At 48.5% G+C, this 24,974-nt stretch overlaps 1 pseudogene across 1 annotated transcript in view; it reads right to left on the reverse strand.

The window, feature by feature from the left end:
* LOC144093688 (diacylglycerol O-acyltransferase 1-like) overlaps positions 1-21,907 on the reverse strand; it is a 65,935-nt pseudogene extending 44,028 nt beyond the window's left edge. Inside the window, exon 1 of the transcript XR_013306310.1 lies at positions 21,081-21,907. The product of XR_013306310.1 is annotated as a diacylglycerol O-acyltransferase 1-like (transcript). The remainder of the gene's footprint in view (positions 1-21,080) is intronic.
* Positions 21,908-24,974: the final 3,067 nt, after the last annotated feature.

Below are 24,974 nucleotides of genomic sequence, written 5' to 3' on the forward strand. Positions count from 1 at the left end.
GCCGTAGCTAGAAAAACACGCTAGCCTCCCTCTTCTCGAACACCAAAGAAAAATTTCTCGACTCTATCGCGTACATAGAATCTATCCTCATCCCAACTAAATCGCCACTTCGTCCATTTTATATCTCATCGCGTATTGATCACGTTCACAAAGTTCATATTGTTACTTAAAACATCAACTCTTTCTTTTATTCATTCATCATGCGCCCATCAGCTGACAGGAACCGTCTTCCACAAGACGTCGTCTCAATTACAGATCCTGCTCTCTTCACAGTTCACCATATGTCACCTCTTTTGTGGAAACCCTTTTTATATTACCATTATATTTAGGCTGTTTTGTATCGCACTTTTCATGCTTTTGTATTTGTTTGCCTGTTTTTGATTATTTCTGTGTGCGGTTTGTTTAGTTTCATGATTTTTATGCTTCGTAAATTTTTGCCACCACTCCCTGCTGTAATAATTTTATGCTACTGAGGGTAAAATAAAATTAAATTAAATGAAGGTTTCCTTTTGTTTGTCTAGTAGCACGTAACAGGGTTGCATTTTTTTTTTGTATATATCGGTAAGGCTTCGAAACGGTGTTTATATGCTGTTGAGATCTATTTCGGTAGGTCGCAGCCAGGTCGCAGTAGCCGCATAGCCAACGTACCAGTAAGTTTCTGGAGTTGCCGAACCCTGTCGCACAAGCCCTCGTAGGCTTTGACTGACCCCCAGTATGTTGTATTTGTATTTTTTTGTTGGCAATAAACTATATTGTTATCAAAAAAGGGGCTCTTAAAGGGGCCGTAATAAGGTTGCGGTATGCCCGGTATGTTAAAGGCCGCCGCTTCATGAATATCCTCGAGAAATATTTTTTTTTAATGCGTTTTGTAGAAGCTGAGTTATCTGTAGTCAAAATCTGATTTTCAGAGTTTTCGCGCCTTCCCCAATCATCTCGTTACTTTTTGCACGCTATAAGGTTTGTTTATTCTTGCTCTTCACTAAAAACTATATAATTAACATCCTTATTTACTCATAGTAATCGGATTGCGCTTTTTTAAATTTTCGCCCCTTGGATATGTGGAATGTGTTAAATACCTGGGAGTATCTTTCTATAGCAACTTATTCTGGCAACACCACTTATTGTATTGTTACCCAAAACTTTGGTCAGTAGCTAATGGCTGCTGTCGAACATCAAATGTTTTGTGCCCCTGTCTGCAAGAAAATTATTTTGCATGTTTTGGCTGAGAGTTTGTTGAGATGTGGCATTACTGCACTTACCTTATGTTCGGATCGTTGGAGATTCCGTGTCGACAGCATTAGAAAAAAATATTCTTTAAACGTAGCCTAAATTACCAACTGCAAATATCTTCCGTGGATTAGAACTCCCAAATTTCATATCCTTGTTCAGTCAAACAGCTGTACTAAAGCATTCTTGGAATTCCACATTTAAACAAGAAAATACTTCCACGCGGGAGGTTAGAAAGTACGTTCGTATCGATCCTCGATCCATCAATCCTGCTACTCGATCGGCCGCAAGGTATGGTGCGGCCACACGCTGCGCTTTTGTTCCGGATATTTTCAACGTGTCGCAGGATGAGGTCTTTTGTGCGACATCTAAAGGCAATCTGAAAGAGTTATTCAAGAACGAATGGTGAATTTACAGGTAACATTGGGAGAAAATTTTTGGCGTCGTTAGTTTTAGTGCTTTTAAGTTCGTTGTTTTTTTGTTTTTTTTGAACAGGCCTACCTATATCTGCGATTTTTTTCTTCCCATTGTCATTGAAATGTTTTCCCTTGAGTATATTCTCACGGATCACTATGTGTACATTTCAGTCACTATGCGTTTATTGCAGTCACTATGTGTGTCATAAGGCACAGTCATGCAAGCCAAATAAAGGCTTAGACCGGCCTCTTTCTAGTGCAATCCCCTTGTTGTTGGAAATAGAAATTTATACTATGACCGTCACAGAAAAAGAAACTGAAGACTAAATTTTCGCAGTTTTTTCTCTTCATTAACTACTTGGAGATATTACGGGGAGGAAAGTATTGTCACAAGTGGCAATCACATTCCCCGTCCGCGCTGAAAGGAAAAAAGGAGGTTGCATGAGAGTACTACTCCGCGCGTACGCTGCTAAAGCATCGTTTCCGCCTGTCCAGTCAGTGAGCACAGCTGCCTACGAAAAATAATTTTCCCCAACTATAGAGACGACGTTGGACAACAGTATGTGTGAAGCAGATTCTGTGTGTATCAAAGCTACACGAAAGTTATGAGGCACGCTGCAATTGGAGGACTCCGAATTAATCGTGAAAACCTGAGTATCTTCCATGTAGTCGGAACATCAGCACTCACAGATTTCTAGTGGGAAGTGCAGCCACACCATTAGCCTATTAAGTAAAGCAGCAGAGCAGGTAGGACGAATGATCAGCAGGGTCTCACACAGGAGATTTGGCATGAAAGAAGAGGACACACTCAGACTCGTTAACAGCCTGATAGTCAGCCGTGTCACATACTCCTTGCCCTACCAAGTGGCAACGAAGACAGACAGGGAGCAGATAGATGTAATCCTGAGGAAGGCATACAAGATCGCTCTCCATCTACCCAGGAATACATCAAACGAAAAATTGCTCCAACTAGGAATCAGCAACACCTTTTACGAACTGGGAGAAGCCCTGCTCAGAGCGCAAACTATGACACTCCGAGGCACGCCAACAGGCCGGGCGCTACTGAAAAAGATAAGGGTGGATACACAAGGTCACATGGACAGGTACCAGGACGTCCCAGACGGAATCAGGGGAATACTTAGGGTAGCCCCCCTGCCTAGGAATATGGATCCGAACCTGCACGAGGGCAGACGGAAAGCGAGAGCCGAGTATGTGGAACGGGGACTGGCCCAACTGGAAAGCACAGTCTATACGGATGCGTCACTGTACCTAACCGGGAGGAAACGCACGGCCGCCGCTGTGGTGGTCAATCACAAGGGAGACCTGGTTACATGCGCAGCAGCCGGGGTTGCGGACGCAACAGAGGCTGAGGAGATCGCCATAGCCTTGGCGGTAGCTAATGAGTCCAGGGAAAACAAATCCCTAAATATACTTACTGACTCGAAGGAGGCATGCAGAAACTACATTAGAGGGAGAATAGGTAGCGTGGCCCTAAACATACTCAGAAAGAAAACACATACACAACCTGATATGGATGCCCGGGCACGCAGGCATTAAGGGGAATGAGAAGGCGGACGGCCTTGCTCGCGAGTTCAGTTTCCGAGCGGGGCAACCGGACGACTTCTACACCCAGGCCTGCGACGGGGGGTACGCGGAGCACCTGGGCCTATACAGGGGCATGAGATATAGGTACCCACCGCCACACAGGGCGCTAACAAAGGAGGAGGCGACCGGGTGGCGCAGGCTGCAGACGGGTGTTTTTCCCAACCTACACCTACTGAACACGATGTTTCCAACACAGTACAGAGCCACATGCCCTTGGTGCGGGGCGGTGCCGACGCTCTACCACATCACGTGGGAATGTGAGCGAAACAGAACATTCCACCAACACGAACACCCGAGTGCGGAGCAATGGGAGAGCCGGCTCGTCAGCAGCGAGCTCACAGTCCAAAGGACCCTGGTGCAGCACGCTTGTGAGGCAGCGCGGCTCAGCGGAGCCCTGGAATAGGGGCCCGACCTTGCGAGGACAGGACCCGGGACCGCCTGAGACGAGGACGACGCGGGTCCTGCAGCCGCGAATTCCTTACAAGATCCAATAAAGTTTGATTACCTTACCTTACTTCACCGGGTCGTTGAAACCACGGCACGACCGTGTACTGAACCGATGATCACGTCTTCAAACGAATAAATTAAGCAATGGCCACTGAGGCTCGGCGGCTAACCCCCGTTGTACGGTGCGGCGCAGCCAACGCACATTAAATGCCTTAGCGCAGCACGAACACCAAGAAATTAAATAAAGTGTTTTGGAGACGGCGGTCATTGTCTCTGCATCGACCGCCTACGTCCACTTTGAGGATGGGCATGCTGCTTCTCATATATGGGCCACCAAACATGCAAAGTCTGCACTGTCGTAAACCATATATATACGGCGACCAAACTGGAGGGCACAGCTCTTTCGAACGTCGTGCACCAAAGGCTGCTCTAAACCGGCATCTGAAAAACAGTCGTCTTTCAGCCGGTACAGCTTGCGCATCAGTCGGCTTTATGCAATCAGCGTCACTTAAAGAATGGGTGAAATTCTCCCTCAAAAAATGTGGATACTGCGCACGACATGCATGCGTCGCCATTTTAGTTGTTTCTTTTTTTTCTTTTTTCCAGATGCCTTACAGTCTCTTCATTTTCTTTTCCTCCATCTACAAGACTCACCCCAACTAAGACTGTCTAAGTGCATGTTATTCGGCTCTATATATACGGTGTACGCTCAATTTGTTCTTCATCGACAGCCACGGCCGTTGAAAAACAAACCGCTAGTAAATTAATACATGGAGTCCGGGTTGCTGCAAAATCTGGACTAAATTCTTTATCGCTGCCGTTCAAACATAGGCGGCCAAGCCAGGAGAGATTAAAATACCAACAGGTTACGTCCACTGAAGGATAAAGTCACCGATATCTACCATTAGCCCTGCACTACGTCAGCCGCGGCTTAGAATCCTAAACCTAACCTATAAAATTTCTTCGTCTAGTCTCACCCTCTGTAGCTCCTGGCCACAATTCTCTTCGCTTGGCGTGCACTACGCGAGGCTAACAGACCAACGGTTGCTTCTTATCCGCATTACACGTACCATTGAAGTCCATTATATGGTCTTGAATTCAGCTAAGATATCATTAACTCGTGGTTGCTCTGAATCCACGCTGTCCACTGTCTCTTAACGTCGCCCCTGTAATTTTCCTCACCTTAGCTCTGTGCGTTGTCCTCGGTTCAATTTCAAGACCTCCAAGTTTCTGTAATTGGGCCAGTACTGGCAAGATGAAACTGCTGCATGCTCTCTTTGGGCTCTGAATATGCGACCAAAATGAAGTGTTTCCTCCTCTGCCTCCTCCTCCGGAATGACGTCGATGAACTGCTGTTCATCGCTTGAGATGGGAAGAACTGCGCGAATGAGACATGGACCACGAAGAGGCAAAGACGCACACAAACGCCTCTTTCTTTGCATCTATAATGAACCAACAAGCCGTATACCATAGCTTGAGAGTGCATGAAAAATGCACACCACCTAGTTTTATTCCACTGGTAAGTTATTTCTCGTTATTCTGATCGGCGGTCACAACTTAACCTTTGAAGATGGACTCCCTGATTACTTACGACATTCCAGCGGGACCTCTTTCAACGGGCTTTATTTTAAGGTTGTACAGGATAGCCACCTCATCAAACAAAGTTCCTCCGCAAGTGCCACAGAAAACGGAGCTTGTCGGTGACGACAGTGCTAGTGGTCGTATGCAAATAGTGATTTCTCACTTCGAAGCGAATACGGAGTGAAGAAATTTGTGCTTAAAAAGCCTTCAAATCGAATGTACGCCAGGTGTAGGCTCCGGCGACGTTGCAGCTGCAGTCCTCTCCCGGCGGCCTACTTGACACGCGAGGTGGCAGCCTAGTGTTTCCCAAACTTTCCAGAAAACCGTATTTCTCAAGATGGGATAGCTGTTGCTCTCCAGATGTCTAATGGTGCATACAAAACTGCGTTGATGCAAGTGCGGATCTCCTTTGGAAATGTGACCTCGTCGAAATAGTAGAAATGATACACTGCGGCTGAAAACATCATTATTAACGGTTTCTTGAGAAGCCCCTGATCCGTATTATTATGGCTGGGACTGTGCGTGACGTCAGCGTGGCCTTTAGGCAGCCAGGCAAACGTGTTCACGTATCCTTGAGTCTGCACTGCAGTAGGACTAGTGTGAGCGAGGTCCCAAAAAGCCATCTATCTTGTTTCATTGCTCACTGGCTTCAGCGAATCTGCAGTTGTTGCCAAAGGTGTACAGCACACAGAGTTCGCTGTCGAGCCGCGTAGTAGATCACCTACAGCATTCTTGGAGCTCCAGGTCTCCGCTGGGCTGAGGACACAAAGTCCGCTCACGCCCCAGGCGTTTCGAGCTTCAGGGTTGCTTGATATAGTGATTGACATAGAGCCCTGCATGCGCTGCATTCTGAGTCCTGAGCCCAGCCCAGCCTGAGCCCGAGACTCAAAGCCCAGCCCATGTCCACGGCTTCAAGCTTGGGCCCTGCCCGGGCCCGCTACATTACCTCTAATGAGCCCGGGCATGGCCCGTCAAGATCGACGTGAGGCCCGGCCCGGCCCCGGTCCCGCAACAGCTCAATAGGAAAAGTGCTCACTGTGTGCAAGTAGCCTCCTGCTTGACAACAAAGAACTGGCCGGCAAAGGAGCTCAGATCGCAATTACACTTGAAATAATTGGTTTGGTAAACACAAAAAGAAGATAAGATGAAGCAGGTTTGCCCGCTCAGTTTTCTTAACAGTAATCCTGTCTGTGAATGGCTCCGAAGTTCCGAGACCCAAATAAAAATTGTCGCATAAGCGCGCAATAAATCATACGTCACCTCTAGATTCTTAATTAGTCATTTTCTAAAGTCTGCAATGTCTAAATATTAAAACGTTTTCGAAGCTGTAGCAATGTCATTTCGCTGCTCAGGATCATCCATCCTCCTGAATGCATGGTTGCCGGTTCTCGACGCATGTATATGTATCCCGCGATTTTGATATGCGGGCGGAGTGAGGTGTATGATGTCATTGGAATTTGTGTCAGTATCACGGGTTTCTACTCAAGGCATTTGGGAGGCCAGCGACATTGATTTTCATTGAAAAAAAAAAGTGCTTTGCGTACCCTAGTCGGTAGCAGGTCTGCCTCGCAACTCAGGGGTAACGAGTTCGAATACCGCCTAATATTCTTGGATTTTTTAAGGGAATCAATTACTTTACATGTTACGTTTTAATCACTGTCATTCCGTGCGTAACATCACTTTTAACGTGAGCGTTTGGGGGTGTTTGAAGTTCCCGCTCGAGGCCATGTGGTTGTGACGTCATGATCCTGTCGACCAATCAGGATTTTTCGTTCATGGTTAATGACGCGGACGCCGGCTTTTCTGCGACACGGGGCCCTTAACGCTATTTCTTTAAAACCGAGCAGATGCGGAGCGCCTGCTGACAGATTCAACGGCATGTGCTCCTTAAAGGTTGAAACAGCCCAAGCCGGCGGTGCTGTGCACTTTAGTAGTAGAACGCACTCGTGCAAATGAGCAGTGCATCAGGCGTTACAAGACTCCACTAAGAGCGCCGCTTTAGTGAAGCCCGTTGGCGGGTTTGCCCTGTTTCTTTGTAACTTCTCTTGTAATGTTTAACACGACCAAGTGGCCACGTCTGAAGTTACTTGGGCGTAGCAGTGTGAGTGACGCTGATTAAATTCGGTCTACAAATGAGCTTTCTCTCATTACGCGTCAGCAAGAAAAAATTCGGCACAGGCACTTAAGACTACTTACGTGCGGGAATGTGAAAGCAATGCATGTCCCTGGGTGCATTGCTTACGCGTAATGTTTGTACACTGCTTTTAAGTTCTTTTCTACCAGTTTATGTGTTTGCGTTTGGTTGCACACCAGACCGCGAACGTTCGGACCCGCTCGATGCACGGCGATGAGCTTGGCCGAGTTCGCATGTCGTGGACGCAAGACGTAGACGTTTGGTCGCGGTTGTCAATCTAAAGCGAGCCCACCCGGAACGCACCCATCCGGAGTTTGATACGAACACAGGGGCGCATGACACCAACCGGAACGCCGTACGAAGAACGGTTGCATCTCTATTTTGATACGAAAGTCTAAAAAAACAAACAATTGAAGGTGCACATGTCGTCGGTTTGAATCCCTGTCGCAAGCTAGCATCCAACTTGACTAGCACATGTGAGTTATATGAAACGAGAAATCGTATGACGCCACTCGGAACGTTGTACGACAAACGGTTGCGTCCGGGAAAACTGTCGCCAAACTGAGGTCGGCCAATGGCGAGCGCATATAGACGAACGACATATATGTGATTGTTCGAACTGACGATGCTCGGCTATCTATGTGCGCCATACGACCGCTTAATGACGTCAACCCATTTTTCTTGCCATCGCTGGGATTTTCTGTGCCATCTGCTAGTAACGCACACATACACACACACTCACCGACGGCTTTTTTCGTAATGGGACTAGCAATGCTTTCGCATTAAAGGTAGTTGTAGACGTTTATTACTAAACCACTAGAAAGGTTTTAGCGTCGGGATTCCTCCACTTCCGAGACGTTCCGGGCAGCAGTCAAATACATAAAAGCAGTATTGTTTGTAACTTTTCACGTGTTAGGAAAATGCAACTATAGCAAACACCAAAAAGAAATAAATAAGCGCAGAGTTTTTGTTTTTTTTCTCAGCTAACGCCATAACGCCATGGCCCTGTTTCATCCGTGTCGCTGCTAGAACGATCCCAGTGTACTTCACCCTGCAATAGTGTATCAAAAGCCATACATAGCCTGTCTACGTACAAGCCCGAGCCCGGCCCAGGCCCGTTCACTCGGGCCGGCTGGAATCCCGTGCAGTGTTCACGACAGCGAACCCTGTGCATGGGCTGGACTCTTCTGACAAGAACGATATAGGCTTGGTGACGCATTTCGCCGATCACCTTCTTAAACCTTCCAGCAGGTCAAGGATCGCAATGCGTTTGGTACGTGTTCCCAGAGTTCTACGCTACCTGCTCCGTTGCTCCATTGAAATGTGCCTCATTAGGATTATCAGAACGCGTGCTCCCATCGCTGAGTCGCGCAGCGTACAGAGCCATACTTATTTTTTGGTGGCCCAATCAATACGCTGTGCAAAGCTACATGATTCCTTCGATAGGGCCTCAACTGCTACCGCGTATAGCAATGCCGCGTGTCTTAGTGGCGCGTGCACGCCTCCAGGACAGCGCCGACCCGCGCCGTTTGCTTCCGGCGGTGAGTGAGCGCGGTGCCTCGAGGAATGAGGAAAAAGTCTCGCCCGGCACGACCAATACACACGCCCGTAATTTCTCAACACAAAGGAAACGGCAGACAGTCTGAGGAAAACGAAGCATTGCGCGGTGAGTTCGAGGAAAAGAAGCAGCAGATAATTGCGACTGCCTCGCGAATAACGAATGGGGTGCGCGCTGCCGGACGCCACGGAGAGCCCGAGCGGAAGAGGCCCCGGCGTGACTCGACCCGATCTATGAACCCCCCAAATCAAAACATTGCCAAGTGCAATAGTTTTCTTGTCGCCGTGTCGTAAAAGTGTGGACTAAGCTGTCACGCGATGTGAGCGCATGTCTGGACGCTTTATTGACATCGCATTAGCTATTCGCGGCACGGCACCATAGCGAATATACACGCGCCTACGTCATTTATGGTCTTGGACCATGGTTTTTGGCGCCACACAGCGTCGGTTTCAAGAGTGACAAAAAGAAATCCGCACGTCATCTTCTCTCACTAGTTTTTCCATTCATGCGGTCACTACATTTATGAGCCTATGATAAGGCTGTAAAGTAAGTGAGAATAACCTGATTATCGGGGATGCTAAGTAATGCCGTGTTTTTCGTAGAGAATCTAGATTAAACTGAGAAGAAAGCTATAAGCGCTGCATAATCGGAATATATTGATTTGGAACATAACGTCACGCTTGGCCTTATACTTCAAAGTTATTTATAAACAGACCGGTTTCCATGCTGAGCTCAATATGACTGTCGATGAGTGTCGATAAGTAGGCTGAATTTTCGCGCACTTTTCCGCATTGCCAGCAGAAGAAAGAGAGAACGACCCAACGTTAGAACGCGAGTGCTTTCCTTTCCCGGGAAGTTCTCTGGGGTTCAATGATCCTGCAAAATGAACTACCGTCGTACTCCCGAAGGCACTAAAAACGTCCAGATAAGTTTCTCAATTGCGAAATTTATGAGCTATTTTTACCGCGCTGCCAGAAGTACGCTGACTAAACGTGAAGTTGCCCCTATAGGACTTGAGCACAGTTTGGAAAGGTATGGGTATTACAAGATACCGGCTCGCCTGAACCACCACACTGCTCACAAATACTTGCGCAATTCGCTGAAAGGACTGTATGTACAGTGCACACATCAGTTACCGAACATTACTGTACTCGCGTCAGGCGCAGGCCCACTAGGGGAATAAATGGATGCTTAGCTGACAGCGCAGTTAGGTAAAAAAAGAAAAGGCGAAACTAAAAGCATCCTGCGCGCACTTCATCTGTTAAGCGGATTCTGATGATGATGGATTCTTATGTCGCAATGGCATCTATGGCCAAAGAGCGCCATGGCACAAGGTATTTTCGAGTTCTCAAGGTGGGGTCGAAGACCCATTTCCCAAGTATTTCACCATAAATAAGCCGAGCGCAAGACCATGGGAGAGTTTGTGCCCATTGTATCACCGGTGGGTACCCGGCGGCACTGGGGATCGAACCCCGCACCTCCCGCATGCGAGGCAGATGCTCCACCACTTGGCCACCGCTACGGTCTGTTCAGCAGATTCTGTCCACGCTAAAAAGTTCGTTACGTTAAATGCACGGAACTACCAGCTCCTTCAGAAACATAAAACTCTCGGAGTGCCCATTTACTTTTCAATATATGAGCACTTTTCCTTACCGGGAATGCTCCTGCACGCAGATCGTTTCCTAATTACTCGCCGCATTTTGGATCGCGTGCTCGACGTGCGAAGGAGCAGCGCGCATTACGCAAGTTTTGTCTTGACGCAGAGGCCCCAATTAGTGAGGCATAGATGACGTACAGAACCGTCGCCTTCCTTGCAAAGCTTGCTTTGCGCCATCGGTACATGGCAGAGCCTATTCCATTCGAATCACTTAGCGCCACCGTGCCGTTACGACCATTACTAACTCTTATTAGACTTATTTATTATGACTCGCCCCACCATACCCTCATTCGAAGGCGCTTGGGCGGCGACGCATTGCGGCGCATGCGCCTTTGGCACCTGCAGGAGGCGAATAGGAAAACGCAGTAAGCTAAGAGAAGCTGCACTGAGTTCCCGGCTTTCATAAGAACTTCATATTCTGACAAGTGATCGTCATACATGTAAGGGAAGAAATGCTTTTAGTTCCTACCAGTCACCTATTGAGCCAAACGAGATATTAGCTATACACGGCGTTTCACCTAGGACTGTACACAATTTTTAAAAATAGGGTTTTACACCCGAATACAGCTAAGACGCGCTAACTAGCACGCTGGTTAACTAATATTGAATATTTAACTTTTTAGCTATTACCGACAGGCTTCTTAATTATTGAGAGGCGTATAGCCCACCGTAAGTAATATCAATATCAGTTTTTAGATTTAGAAAACGCAGTTACCCTTGATGCTGTGGCCCAACAAACTCCGGCTCCTCTCGCCACCCTTCTCAAGCGAAAGTTATAACCGTGGCGTTCAAGACAAGCGTGGTTATACATCCTGGTTTCATGTCTAAAGCACGCCCTTGATAGGCTAGAAGGCAGTCAGCGGGAAGACATGAAAAAATTCAAAGGACCGTTACGACTCTCCCTAATGCGAAATTTGAGCGCAGCTCTGTAGGGGTCTCAGGTTCTGTACGCTGTTAGGAGTCGTGTAGCAGCATCCCACCGCTGACACCAGTTGTTACGGCTCGGGTAGCATGACCAGTTGTGATGCAGGGTAGCGTGGCTGGGCCGGAGAAGGGACGAGGAAGGACGCGAGTTTGACATTCGGGAATGAAAGCACAAACAGCTTTACTTGCACTTTGAAGAAACTTATTTACATATTGTACAAAGGAGCAAGCAGTCAGGAATTTAAAAGTTCATAGCGTCGAGCGGCTGGATGAGCCTTGTCGTTAGGGCCCAGAGCGTTCGTTCCCACTCAGGGCGCTCGTTAAATACCCCAAGGCTCCGCCCCTTTCATCAGGCGGTGGCCAATTGAACACGAGGCACAGATCGGAAGAGTGACACAGCGCATAGCACGCGGAGGCACCGTGGGAATGGGCGAGGATTCGGAGGTACGCTGCTACTTCGCCCTAAGCTGCACGCGTCCATCCAAACTCAGGCGCGGCGCCGCGGCCACAACCTCCGCGGTCTCTCACAGGTCGGGACAGCTCTTGTCAGTCACGGTTATTTACTGGAAGTCACCGTTCCCATCTTTCCCCGTCGACTGTACACCATCTGTCGCGTCTTGCGAGAAAATGCAGACCAAGGGAAAGATTCCGCAAGCAGGTTCCCAGCACATCCTTTTCTTTGTGGGGTCTCGTGGGGTCAAGCGACCTGTCGAAATTGCCGCTACCGCGTGGTCATCCCAGTCGATGGAATCTTCGCCTTAATCCTCTTCGGCTGGTGTGCATCCCGTTCATAACAAGGCTCACTGTTTTGATTTGCTGACTCATTGGAACGTCTGCCGACGACACTAGTTCGATAATAGTATTAGTTGAAGAAGACGATGTGCAATGCACAGCGCGCGAGAATGTGTATATTAGTTCGATAGCAGTGTTAGTAGAAGACGACGACGATATGTAATGCACAGCGCGAGAGTGTGTTGCAGTTTAACACGAGGCCGTTCAAAATTTTCTTCTAGAAAAAAACCCTACCATCATAAACTTTCGTAATGTCCCTTTTACCCTTTATTTGGATATTTCCTTTTTGCTATTCCTGGATGTTTTTTTCTTCTTTCCTGTACTCACTCCCTCAGATAAATTTAAGCTTGTTAGACCTTCTTACCACCCTCAACCACCTCTGTCACGGAAACTGAGTTGCCCAATTTTTTTAGATCATCCCATGTTTGCCGCATGCAATTTGCAATACAGGTAGCCATCGCATAGTTATGGCCAATCCCCCTTGTAGGTATGTGTCATTTTATGAGGCAAACAACAACAACAACAATAATATCCTGAGCTCGGCAGACAGCGCTCACAATGGGGGGTAATGAGGGCTGGGATATTTAGGGTTCTGAAACGTTGAAAAGAGCTCGATGTAAAACCAGCAAGCCCAAGCTGCTGTTCTGGTGAACAACACCACATCGGCTGCGCCGAATAGCCTATAGTGCTGTCGCGCAGTGGCCAGCGAAGCTGATCTGTTCGCAACGCCGCGGGTTCGAATCCTAGTCGCATAAATGTTAATTTCTGTTTATTTATGGTTTGGCTCGGTTGCACCGACGGCGGCGACGCGGCTCAGCCCACGAACGGGCGCTGAAGAGCTGCGCTGTGTAAGAAACAACACGTTTCTTGAGTTTCGCCGTCCAATGTCGTCTTGGCAAAGTAAACTTGGACATCATTTCGTCACGTCAGGGCGAACGCACGGCCTCCACCACACTTTACGCGAACTCGCATGGTGCATGTTTTGTGTTTCTGGCAGAAATTAGGTGGCTGTGGAAAACAAACATTGACAATTCCGAAGGGTTGTCAGGCTATAGATACGCGAGACACCCTCATTGGAAAATTGAAGTATTTTGAGCCACATAATTAAATGAAAACGCGCCTGGGGCGTCTAAGGTATACGGTGGCAGTGCAGTGAATGCACCTTCAATTGTCAGACCAGGCAGGACAGACGCTCGTGGCACGGTGACCAAGAAATGATCCCTTTTAACGTTACGTCGCGCAGTACATAGAGGTTAGAATGGGCTAAAGAAAAAACAATTGCCCTGCCCGCCCCGTCTTGTGACACAACGGGCTATATACATATATTAGTGTGGGCAAAGAAAAAAGAAAGGAAAATAATATTTTCCAGTCCGCACCGCCTGAGGCACAACGGGCTACGGGCTATATACAGCCAGAACGGTACATAACTTTTGTGAGAAATGGGTGAAGGAAAGGAAGGCGTAGCGCATGTCTCAGCGCGTATCAGTGGGACGGCCGCGCGCACAGTGCGTATCAGAATGACGTCACATGAATAATTGTACTTGACCAGTTTGTAAAACTAACTCACAGAAATAAATGGCAGACTCATGCGCAGAGTGATTAGAACGTTTTGTTCCAGACATCGCAAGTGCCAGTGGCTATCCAAGTCTTGTTAGTTTAGCAGGAGCATTATGCATATGGATTAGGAATAAATTTAAATGCCCAGGTGCCAGAGCCTGCTCGGGTTCCTGCATGCAAATAGAATCTACGAATACCTCTTGTGCATCGCTATAGCCCCAACTTACGCAGTACGGCAAGGGCCTGAGTTTAAAAAAAAAGTACCAGAGTAACAGAGACCGTCCTTTGTTTGCTTTTTGTCTTTGGCCTTCGACTCCTGCTGGCACTCTTAGTTCACGCACTCACTCGTCAAGTTTTCTTCGTTGCAAAATAATATAACAAAGAGTGCAAACTTGTACGATCGCAAAAATATCAGCTTGTAGCTGCGTAACTATACAAGCGGATGTGTTAGGAATGAAACAAAAACTTATACGTTAGAAGAAATTAAAGAGCGGGAGCTGAGAAAAAGAAGGCGGAAAAGACCAGCCGCCCGCGCTTGGCCGGTCGAGTTATTCCAAATTCGAGTCTATGTCACAAAATTATTCATTTACTCTGCTCCTTACCCATGAGTGCGTTTGTATCAACAGTGCATCCTGGCCAATCCCCCGCCGTGGGTATGCGCCATTAAGCCTGAGGACATCATCATCATCATCATCATCATCATCATCATCATCATCATCATCGTCATCGTTCTGCGAAAGAGAGCGCTGCACTGTCGGCCATAAGCAATCCGGGCGCCCGGCCTGCGGAACATATGAGCATGGAGGCCAGTTGCTCCTTCCCGGTTTTCAATTCTCTCGACGCTAAGCACGGCGTCGAGTGAGCGCACGCCACGCAGGGACAACAGGCTGCCGCAACCGAGGCACGTCGCCAGATCAGCCCGAGGCGGCGCACCTAGGGCAGCGCTTCCTGCTCATCGTATCTCCGAGCATATGGAGGACTTTTAGAGTAGCGCAGTAAGAGCCAAGGTGAGCCTGCTTCGGCAGGATGCAGGTTTAGTTGCAAAAAGTCTGCTTCCAGTCTGAAGTGAACGCCTTCAGAGCCCTGGCGGAGGGAGTAGGTTATAGGGACGGAATGGAGAGTGAAGTAGTGGAGAAACTGCTTAAAACACTTTGAAACAGGAGTGTCATTCAGCTTTTGACAGCGGCAGTGAATCAAGATAAAGTACGAAAAGAAAACGGAAGACAACTTTACTCGAAGGCACACAGAAATTAGGGGAAGGATATGGAAGACGCGTGAAGAAATAAAAAATAAATTAATTCGACAAAAACTAGGCAGGTGTGAAAGCTGCGCGTAGGGTGCCGTAATTCAGCAGACGTTTTGATGGGCAGAACAGAAGCAAGAATAGCCTCGCACAACGACTGGCACCATCAGGGATCGAGTAGGTGACGGCTGTTACTTTGCCTTTACGAACGATAACTAAATGCGGGCGCGGCTTCGTTTCAAACGGTGGCATGACCCCGCCCACAACATTTCGCTTGAGAGACTTCGTCTAACCCGCAACGAGAATCTTCAAAACCCGTTCTGCCAATCGTTCAAAACAGCCAGCAAACAATGGCAACTGGCAATGATGACACAGTGTCAACATCATGCAATCCCGCCATCTAGCTCCGTTTGAAGTTTTAGTGTCACACTTTTACTTTCATTCGCAGTCCAAATGAATTTTGGGACAGCTATAGCAAGTAGCGAAGCAGTATATGGCTTCAGCAAGCCCAGCTGTTAATTTAGGGCTGAGTTTGGGCTCCTTTAAAGGGACCATGAAATGTAACATACTGAGGTTAGTAAAACCGCATGAGCGATCGGTATTCCATCACTCGTCATCGCACCGCAAGGATTTTTGCAGCGAGAGCTACACTTGGCTTCCAGTCAAGCATTTGGCTGCGGTTCGGAGAGGACAGTTGTGCGCATGCATGGCGGCCGGAGACAAGCAGCAGGTGCGCCGAGCATGGCGTCACATCGAAGAGCGGTTGGACGCATGCGCGGCAACCAGAGAGGAGCAGCTGGCCGCGCATGACACACGTGGATACCATGTGCTAGCTATGCGCATAACTGCGCATGCACAGCTGCGTGTATGAAATGCGGAGGTGACACGGCGGCCGTATCACAGTCGTTTCGCATGGGTGACAAGAAGGAGAGTCCGGCCGCTGTTCAGCGGCGCTATCGACAAAAGAAGATCATTTTCTCGCTACGTATAACCTGGCAAAGCCGAGCTAAGCCACTGCCAATATTAATTTCAATGTGTGCCACTGCACATACACTCAGCAGCGGGCGACAGTGCTTACTCATGTCGCAAGAGCTCTCTTTTACAGCGATAGCTGTTAGGCGCCCCTCTGTTTTCTCGTCGGAACAGCCAGCTGCCAGTGCAGGGGTGCATTGCTTGACCACTACACCAGCGAGATATGAGGTCACTGCATCTTTTCTACCTCAAAATATCTCCAGAACTAAACGCCTAAACAGCTTTCGCTGAACTCCACGTTAAACAGTCGTAACCGTCCTGTGAGTTTTTTAAGCTAGCTTTGTTAACACAGAAGATATCGGTGATTAAAAATGACGTTCTGCCTCGCATCCGCCCCTCAACTCATAGACGCCGACGCACCAGAAAAAGAAAATAAAAAAAATATCCCGGGTCTGCACCCCTCCGCGGCAAATCCCTCCCACTCGAACACGCTCTCTGAGCGCGCTCGATGACGTCAGTGGGCTCGCCCAGACTGCCCACTGACGTCATCGGGTTAGGGGACGCGCGGTGAGGTGTCGCTCTAATCGGTTGCGATATACTGAGCAAAGCTGTTTAAAAAATATTTGTAAATTTTAGGGCTCACGCAGAGCTTTTAAGTTTGACTCGAATACCCACAGAGCCCTCATCTACAGATCTGTTGCTCTATAATATGACCATCTATGTCACTACAGGGCCCCTTTCAAAAAAAAAAGCAATAGACAGCGCGTTCTGCCACACGCTTCTTCCCTGCACGCGCATCAAGAGGAGGATGTTATCAGTAAAGGAAAGGCGGTAACCTAGTCAAATAGGTGGGCACCTCAATCGGACCGCAAAAGAAGTTACGAAAGGACTGAAAGAAGAAAGAGAAAGAAGTGTAGGTGAAAATTTTCTTCGACGTGCGTGGTGAGGTCCAACAGAGGTATGCCCGGATCTGTGGTGTGGCAGTCAACATTACGCCCACACATGACAGAAATATCCGCACAAGTCAGGAATGCGCACGCAGTCCACATGCTACCAAAAATTGCATGCCCCATGCGCCTCGTTGAGGCAGCTGGTAGCAGTTATCGAAAATGTCAGCCCACACAGGGCAAGATAGGCGATCGAGTGTTGCGCTTGACACAGAGGAACAGCCCAGCCTCGTTCACGAAGCGAAAGCGCCCTGAGTGGAGGCTTGCCAAAACGCATCCAGGCCGGCCACGGAGCGAGCACGCAGAGGATACACAGCGGCCACCGCGATCTTTCACCGGCAGTTCGCCAACAATCCGCCTGGAAGTGGAATATGCAGTGTGCGCTTGTGGGCAGAGTGCAACTACTTGAAGAAAGCGTGGGTGACGCCGGAGGGGTTGCACATCGCAGATAGAGAAGTGTAGAACGACGAAGACTGTAACTGCACGACTGAATAAGGCCAACCACTTCGTTAACCGCTAAGAATTTAATGATTTCGGCCTCCTTCGGAAAGCGGCGAAAGGTTTTGACGTTTGGAAATGCGTGACCTAACTTCTTGGCTGACAGCCGCTGCACGCAATGACAGTAATTTACCCAGCACTATAAAACGCGCACTGATGTTTAATTATGTTATATTATCCGCCTTACTGATAAAAAAATGACAGACGATTAGCCTGGCTAGACCAAATGCAAGTCAGGACCGCTAGCACTTCGGTTTTCGCTGAGTATTAGTTTCGGTTCGAGGCTCGGTTTTCAAGGTCAACCAGGCTTCGGACAAAAGATCGGCGGTATCGGTGAGGGGGGAAGGGGGGGGGGGGGTAGTGCCAGCACACTAATACTGGAGGTTTACTGCCTGGAACGGGCACTGCCTGGCTTTATCAGACTAAAACGCTGGCGTTGCAGACTTTGGGCCTAATAAGACGTGTTGCACCCAAAACCGGTGGCGCTCGCTCCAATGTCGCACGACATTTGGTGAGAGTGGTTTTGCAACCGCGCCTCGTTTACCAAGCACAGTTCCAACACTTAACCAGGGCTCAGTGGGATCATCTGGAAGCCGTCAGTCAGGTGGCTATGAGAACCATCACTCGTGCTAGTACTAGTGCACTATCTCTTGTGCTAGTGCACTAAAACAATTAAACGTAGCGGTTTCCCAGCCGATTGCATCCAGTGAGAGGCTGCATTCAGAACGCTGTTCACAGCAGCAGCGGCCTTCGGTGTGTCGATGGCCCGGCTGTTGCATCGTTCACAGTCGTGGTCGCCCTGTGCACAGTTTCTATGCCAGCTGTTCATGCGTGCGGTCGCTGATTGGATGACGTCGGCTGTAGCTTTCATAAATCTGCATTTCATAAATGTTGTTGAAGTTGCTGTATGGCATTTAACGTGCCAAAGCGACTCAGGCTATGTGGACGCCGTATTGGAGAGCTCCTGATCATTTTGACCACCCGGGGTTCCTTAACGTGCCCTGACATCGCACAGCACACGGGCCTCTAGCATTTCGCCTCCATCGAGATTCGACCGCCGCGGCAGCGATCGAACCCGCGTATTTCGTGTCAGCAGCCGAGCACCATAACCACTGAAGCACCACGGTGGCTGTATTTCATAAATAAAATTGTGTGAGTAAAGACTGTTCGTAAGGCATCCTTCCACGTTTAGAAAAACTGGGAATCAGTCAGAAGCCAACAAAGGAATGCTACTGCGCTCCACTGAGCTTTTTGTGGTTCTGTCCGTCACGCTGTAATCTGATATAAAAATTGCGAACCAATTAGCCCGACATCATACACTTCTGTAATTGATGAACCGTGTCATTACATTGCTCGAAAGGCCTCTTCCGGGTGATTATTTGCGCTTCGTGCAACTCTTCTTGATAGCGTGTAACATCGCATGGGCCGTTAAAACATTTTTAAGAATTAATAAACCTAACTGCAAGCGCTTTCATAGAGGCAGAAGCTCGAGTCGAGTAGAACTCATTCGATTCCAAAGCTGCTCTGGCGTCACACGATTGTTTACCACTGGGCGACGCCTTTATTTAATTAATTTAATTCCCGATGACACTTAAAGTCCCTTTAATTTAAATTTGCAATTTCTTTACAAAGATACGAACTTTGGTGAAAAATATTTCAGGAAAGAAAAGATACTTAGTGTAAAACAGAGTAAAGGTAGAGAAGTCGTGCAGGCTGTGCGTAGAAGACGATAACGCCAGCACAACAGCATATTACTTGAGGAGAAGAAGAAGAAGAAGAAGAAGAAGAAGAAGAAGAAGAAGAAGAAGAAGAAGAAGAAGAAGAAGAACAGCAACAAAGTGTTGTTTCCTGCAGTTCAAACAATATATATAGTCTGCGAAATAGAGGACATCGAAGTAAATGAATCGTATACAGCAGGGAGCGTGATGAATTTGGCACGTAAACAAAAAATTATTGGCTAAACTAGACTACCAATTAGTTAAAAGATTCGGCCAAACCATCATTATCTGCAAATCTCACGCGGTGGTGCAAATGTTGGCGGCGGCGTCATCGGCAGCTGCTTAATGCTGACACTCTAGATCTTCACGGCTGCACGACCTTCTTAGCCTGAACCTCGCCCGAGACGGCAGCTGTAGGTCCGCCCCCTTCTCTTTCTCGCTGGCGCTGCTCTCGCTACTGTCCGGCCTTCTTCGCACGAGGTACCTCAGCGGTGGCGGCGTGGCGCTCTCCGCGTGACTCTCTTCTTCCTGCCTTTTCTGTTTTTAGCTCCCCTCCTCGCAGTTTCAGACTGAGGTTCTCTTCTTTAATGCGTTGGCAGCATTATTCTTTTCTGCGAAAAAGCAGTGGTGTCCGGAGCAGTATCTGTTGGGTCCACTCCCGGGAACCTACCGGTGAAATACCGTGCGCACCCACTGAGCACTCATCGATGAAATTGGACCTCACGGACCTACGGTTGACCTTAGTGGCGCGAAGGGCCTGGGTGGGCTCCGTAAAACGGGCCATGCCATAAACGTGCTCGTGCGTTTGTGTGATTGGGCACACGAGACACGTCTGCATTTCTGTTCGTATATGTGTTCGGGCTGTGTGCGGGCAGTTGGCAGTTAGAAAACAAGTATACCTAAAATCTTAGTGCCATTCCTCAGTAGTAAGTCGACGAACAGTGTAGTGTATAACGTTTAGAGAGCGATTTTAAATGGACAAACGCTGTGTTGTACACATAAGAAATGCTTAATGATACTCTAGGCGTCAATTTCATTCTGACAACCCTGCGAAATAGAAATCATGAACCAACGTGAAGCTGCAGCGGAGGCGAGTTGAACGAACTGAAATTTCACCCGTGGACCAAGCAGCTCGGCGTTATTTTACCGTCGCATAAACGATGGCGGTACTAAACGACGCTAATACGTCCAGAAATTCCTTAGCACCCTCCTTGAAGCATGGTTCAATGCATTTAGTTTGAAGCATGCTTCGTCGGAACATCAGGTTTTGGCTTTCATTACGCGCTAAGTCCCCCCAAAAAACTCAAGTGTGACACTGGGAAACCACGACAGAAACTGCACTCGCGATGCCATGCATGCGAATGCACGGCGGCAATAAACAGGCTTTAAACGCGTCTGGGTACTGTTCTGTGCAGATATAAACTTAACGATGTTAGTCGTCATCATCCCCATTAACCAGGCTATGCCCATGTAGAACAAAATCATCTCCCATTGACCTCCAAATAACCCTGTCGTGCTCCAGATTCGGCCAGCCATTCGCCAGTGAACTTCCTAATTTCATCAGCTGACCTGACTCTGCCGCCCCCTCCTACGCCTGCCTTTTTGGAATCGACTCCCTTCCCCCAAGGAACATTCCGCATTACATGTCCCCCTCATGTCAATCCCCTCCTCTCGATTTCTGCTCGGACACTATTAGCGGAAATCAAGTGGTCCGTTGAAGTTCAAATTTATAACCACTCTGTTAGCCAAATACAACCGGTGCATTTTTTTGCGCAATAGGTACTTGAGGATCAGCTCCACTCACCATCAAGACCACAACGAAGTTCGTGAATCCTTTGAGGCTGATGCAGACTCCGGGTTGGCTGAGCAGTGAGTCCCGCGGCTTGTGAAACTGTCTGCAGAGAAGGTGAAACGATGGTGCAGACTTGGACAGACTGCGGACGACAGAGGCTTTCTTGCAGCACGTGGAGAGTTCCTCCGACGGGAGCGTTTTGCAACCCGCTGTTCCTCGGTTGCGAACGGCTGCCATGGCTCCAGCTATGAAGGACGGACGCCCCGTGCTCCAACAGCGCTGATGGACGGTTCCAAAGAGCCGGAACCACGATTGCCCAAGATGGGAGGAAGAGCGACGCCTTGCGAGGTCACCACAACTTTTGTCGCTGCCAAGGATGCGCCTGGGGCTGTCAGCAGCACGAATGTCCGTTTCGAGGGCTGTCAGGATATGACGACGCGCGGGAATCGGGACGCGGTCTCCGAGGCTATAGATCCGTTCATTTGAGCCAGATATCAACACGAACAGTCGGACCACCAATGTCCTTCCGTCAGGCTTAAAGAAGCCTCTTCTGGATCTCAAGTGCCGGGGCTTGGGCGAGCGTGCTTGGTGGCCGCAGTTCGCAGATGGGCCGGCGGGCAGCAAACGCTAGCAATGGGGCAAGCGCCGTTGCGTGTCCGGCGGGGGCCTTCGCGCTTATGGCGTGTCAGCGAGACGCGTGGGCGGTGTCAGTCTGCGTATCTGCGTCGACTGCGACTCCGGCGTCCTTACCGGTCTCATCTGCTGCAGGACACAATGACGGCGGCCGTCTGTTGTTTATGCAAGCCTAATTGCGTCAGGAGAGACGACGTTTTCCTTTCCTTTTTGCCCAAACGATCGGTTCGATGCCGCAGCCTTGACATTGAATTGTGCTAAGAACTTCCTTGGCGCACCTTATAGGGCGGCTCCCTCCCCCCCTCCCCCGGCGACAGTCGCTGGGCCGTGTGTCCACTGGCCACGCGCCACTGCTGCCAGCGGCGCGCGTTTCCTCGTTAGCGGCGCGCTCTCATGAAAGTCCGATGCCGGCCCCTGCGTGGTCCTCCACTGATCCGTCCCGCAGCCGGGAAGAAGGCGTTAAGAAAACATTACGCTAGCGGAGTCGAAGGCGCCAGCGAGTAAAAGCCACGGAAATGCGGTTGCGAAGGGCCCGAATCGAGGCCTCAGCGCTTGTTTTGGTCTAATTTATCACTGGCTGAGGCGGCGTCTGCGCGAGGAAGTGCGGCTGATCGAGCGCGCGGACGTCACTCAGACAAAAGCGCTTAGAGGCTTCTTGGCGCAACCCGGCCGGTCAGCTGATTCATTCGCGCTCATCGCGCGGGCAGTCGCGCGAGCCGTGTGATTTTCCCCCGACAGGCATCCTCTGTCAACCAGTGGATATATTAGCGCACAAGGCGTGCGACAACTAGCGATGAGTTCTTCTCAGAACGGGAACGCAGACGAGGACAGTGGGCGGGAAACTGATCATGAGGACTTCAAGATGCCAACATGGGGAAAAATAAATCATGCAAAGAACACCCCCGTGCTGTGAAAAATTATTCCGGAGCCGTCCACTACGCCGCCACTTTCTCTCGGCCCCTTTGCACCCCCTCCTTCACGTCTTCCCTTACGGCGCGGTTCTGGTGACGGAAGACAATGACGCAATTACTGCGCCTTTTTATTTCCATAAAAAAAATTAATTTGTAGATCTACCTCTTTACTTCGACCGTATCATTCCGACATCACACTGTCATTACGCGAACAGTATATTGACAATGTCATTCAGACAGTAAACCGTCGGAATGAACGATGTGTGTACATCATTACTGGCGGTCGCGTAGAGCGAGCAAGAATGTGTTACTACGTGCCTAAACAATAACAAGGATCAGTCAAAAAGCAACTTTCATTGTTTTGTATTTGAAAATAATGCGAAGTTAGGTTTAAAATTTTTATATCATTTTTCAACACAATACCTGGCGCGTTCAGTGCGAGTATACTCAACCACTTTAGCGGTGATTCCAGAAGAAAAAAATTGAGCGAGGATTACGCTTCTCGCTAATACGATTTCTGAGAGCAGCTGCGGCGGTATTTCAACCATCGGCGACCGCAGAAGGAACTCTCATTTTTAAATAGAGTTTCTTGTTCTCGATGCGCCCCTAGTCCCCGGCGAGGTAAAAAAAACAGCATTTTGCGCCATCCGCCCCACCACCTAGCGTCTCGTCTGCGTCTGGTCAGTCGCCTGGTAATGGCGGTGAGTTACGACCCCTTGGTTACCATCGTCGCTGGATCTCTGCTCACTTCTGCTCCTTCACGGGCGCCTGCCGCGGTACAAGATATTGGCTTGCCGCCGTTTTCCTTTACAGTAAACTACATATTCGAACTGCTTTTGTGAATCCTCCAGTGCTCTAACCATACCTGACCTTCCTCTGTTGGCGTCGCCACTCCGTTAGAGCCCCCACTTAGGCCTAATTCTCACAGCTGTTTTCGAGTGTGGTTCTCGCCGTGTGTTGCAGTAGATTATAGTGCGTTGCATGAACATGGAACTGTGATAGAACTTAGTTTAAACGCTGAACCCTTGATAGAGCTGATGAGGCTACATTTTTCCTCATTCATATTTAAAAGCAACACCTTAAAGAAGTGAATATAAAAGCCAACACTGCCATACCAAAGTATACCTTCAGAGGAGTTTTCATTTTCAACTTATTCTACTTTGGTTTTTAGTCAAATATAGCGCGGTGCACAACCATGAAAATTTCTGCGCGACTCCTTTTCAGTTTTTAACTATTGATTCTGATGTTACATCTCTTTATCTGCGAGCATAGCCAACCAAACGAGCTCGTACAGTAAAAGCAGATGACAAGCAGACGACTTCTGCCGCTTCCGCCTACGCCGCTGCTGGACTTGTAGAAGGCGAAAAGAACGCTTGACGCGGGGTCACATTATGGAAGCGCAGGTTCCGAAGTTTGGTTGCCGGCTGCCCCCGCAGCTGGCACTGCTATAAGAATGAGCCTGAATGAGGCTAAATAAACATGACAGCATTTTTGAGCTCCATTTCTGTGGGTAGTAAAAAATTTACTGCCTTGTACTCCTAAATACCTCCCTTGTATAAGGGAGTAGATAAAATAATCTATTTATATGGAGTAAATAAAACCTCCTATGCCTAGTTTCCTCTTCACTGCTTTTAGGCTACCTCCGTTCGTTAGAGTATGTTCGATACTATCTATATCAAACTTCCTTATGTCAGTTACCTTGCGCTTAGTAATAAACTATGATAGCTCTGCCAGTTCTATTTTGTCCGTGGGGTTTAATCCTTTCATGCTTTGGGGTTTCTTAATCAGACCTTTCGTCTCCTGATAGAGCTTGTCTGTATCTTTTCGAACCAGCCTTCCGCTTACTTCTCATGAGGACTCTGTAATGGTAGCTGTGAGATTATCGTTCATAGCTTGAGAATCAAGGTCGACGTCCTCAGGTAAAATCGAATATCTGTTCTGAAGCGACATCCTGAATTCCTCTACTTTCCCTCTCACCGCTAACTCGTTTTGATTATGCTTCACTAGTTTCTTCCGTTCCCTCGAAGAGTCCAAGTCTAGGCTAATTCGAGACTTTGCCATCATGTGGTCGCTACACCGCACCTTTCCGAGGACCTCCACATCCTGAAGGATGCCAGGTTGAGCGCATAGTATGAAGTCTATTTAGTCTCACCATTGGGGCTCTTCCACCTCCACTTCCTGTTTTTTCGTTTCCGGAAGAAGGCGATTTCATGCAAGATTTTTTAACATATAATGTATAGTCAGTTATTTCAATACCTCGAATCCATTAACTTTTTTACTGCTTCGCAGCACGCTTTTTCGTAACGGTCACTCACGCAACACAGAATTAGTTGAATTTCAACACTTATTAGGTAACTTCCTT

The sequence above is a fragment of the Amblyomma americanum genome, chromosome 1 (assembly GCF_052857255.1).
Source record: "Amblyomma americanum isolate KBUSLIRL-KWMA chromosome 1, ASM5285725v1, whole genome shotgun sequence".
Taxonomy (NCBI): Eukaryota; Metazoa; Arthropoda; class Arachnida; order Ixodida; family Ixodidae; genus Amblyomma; species Amblyomma americanum.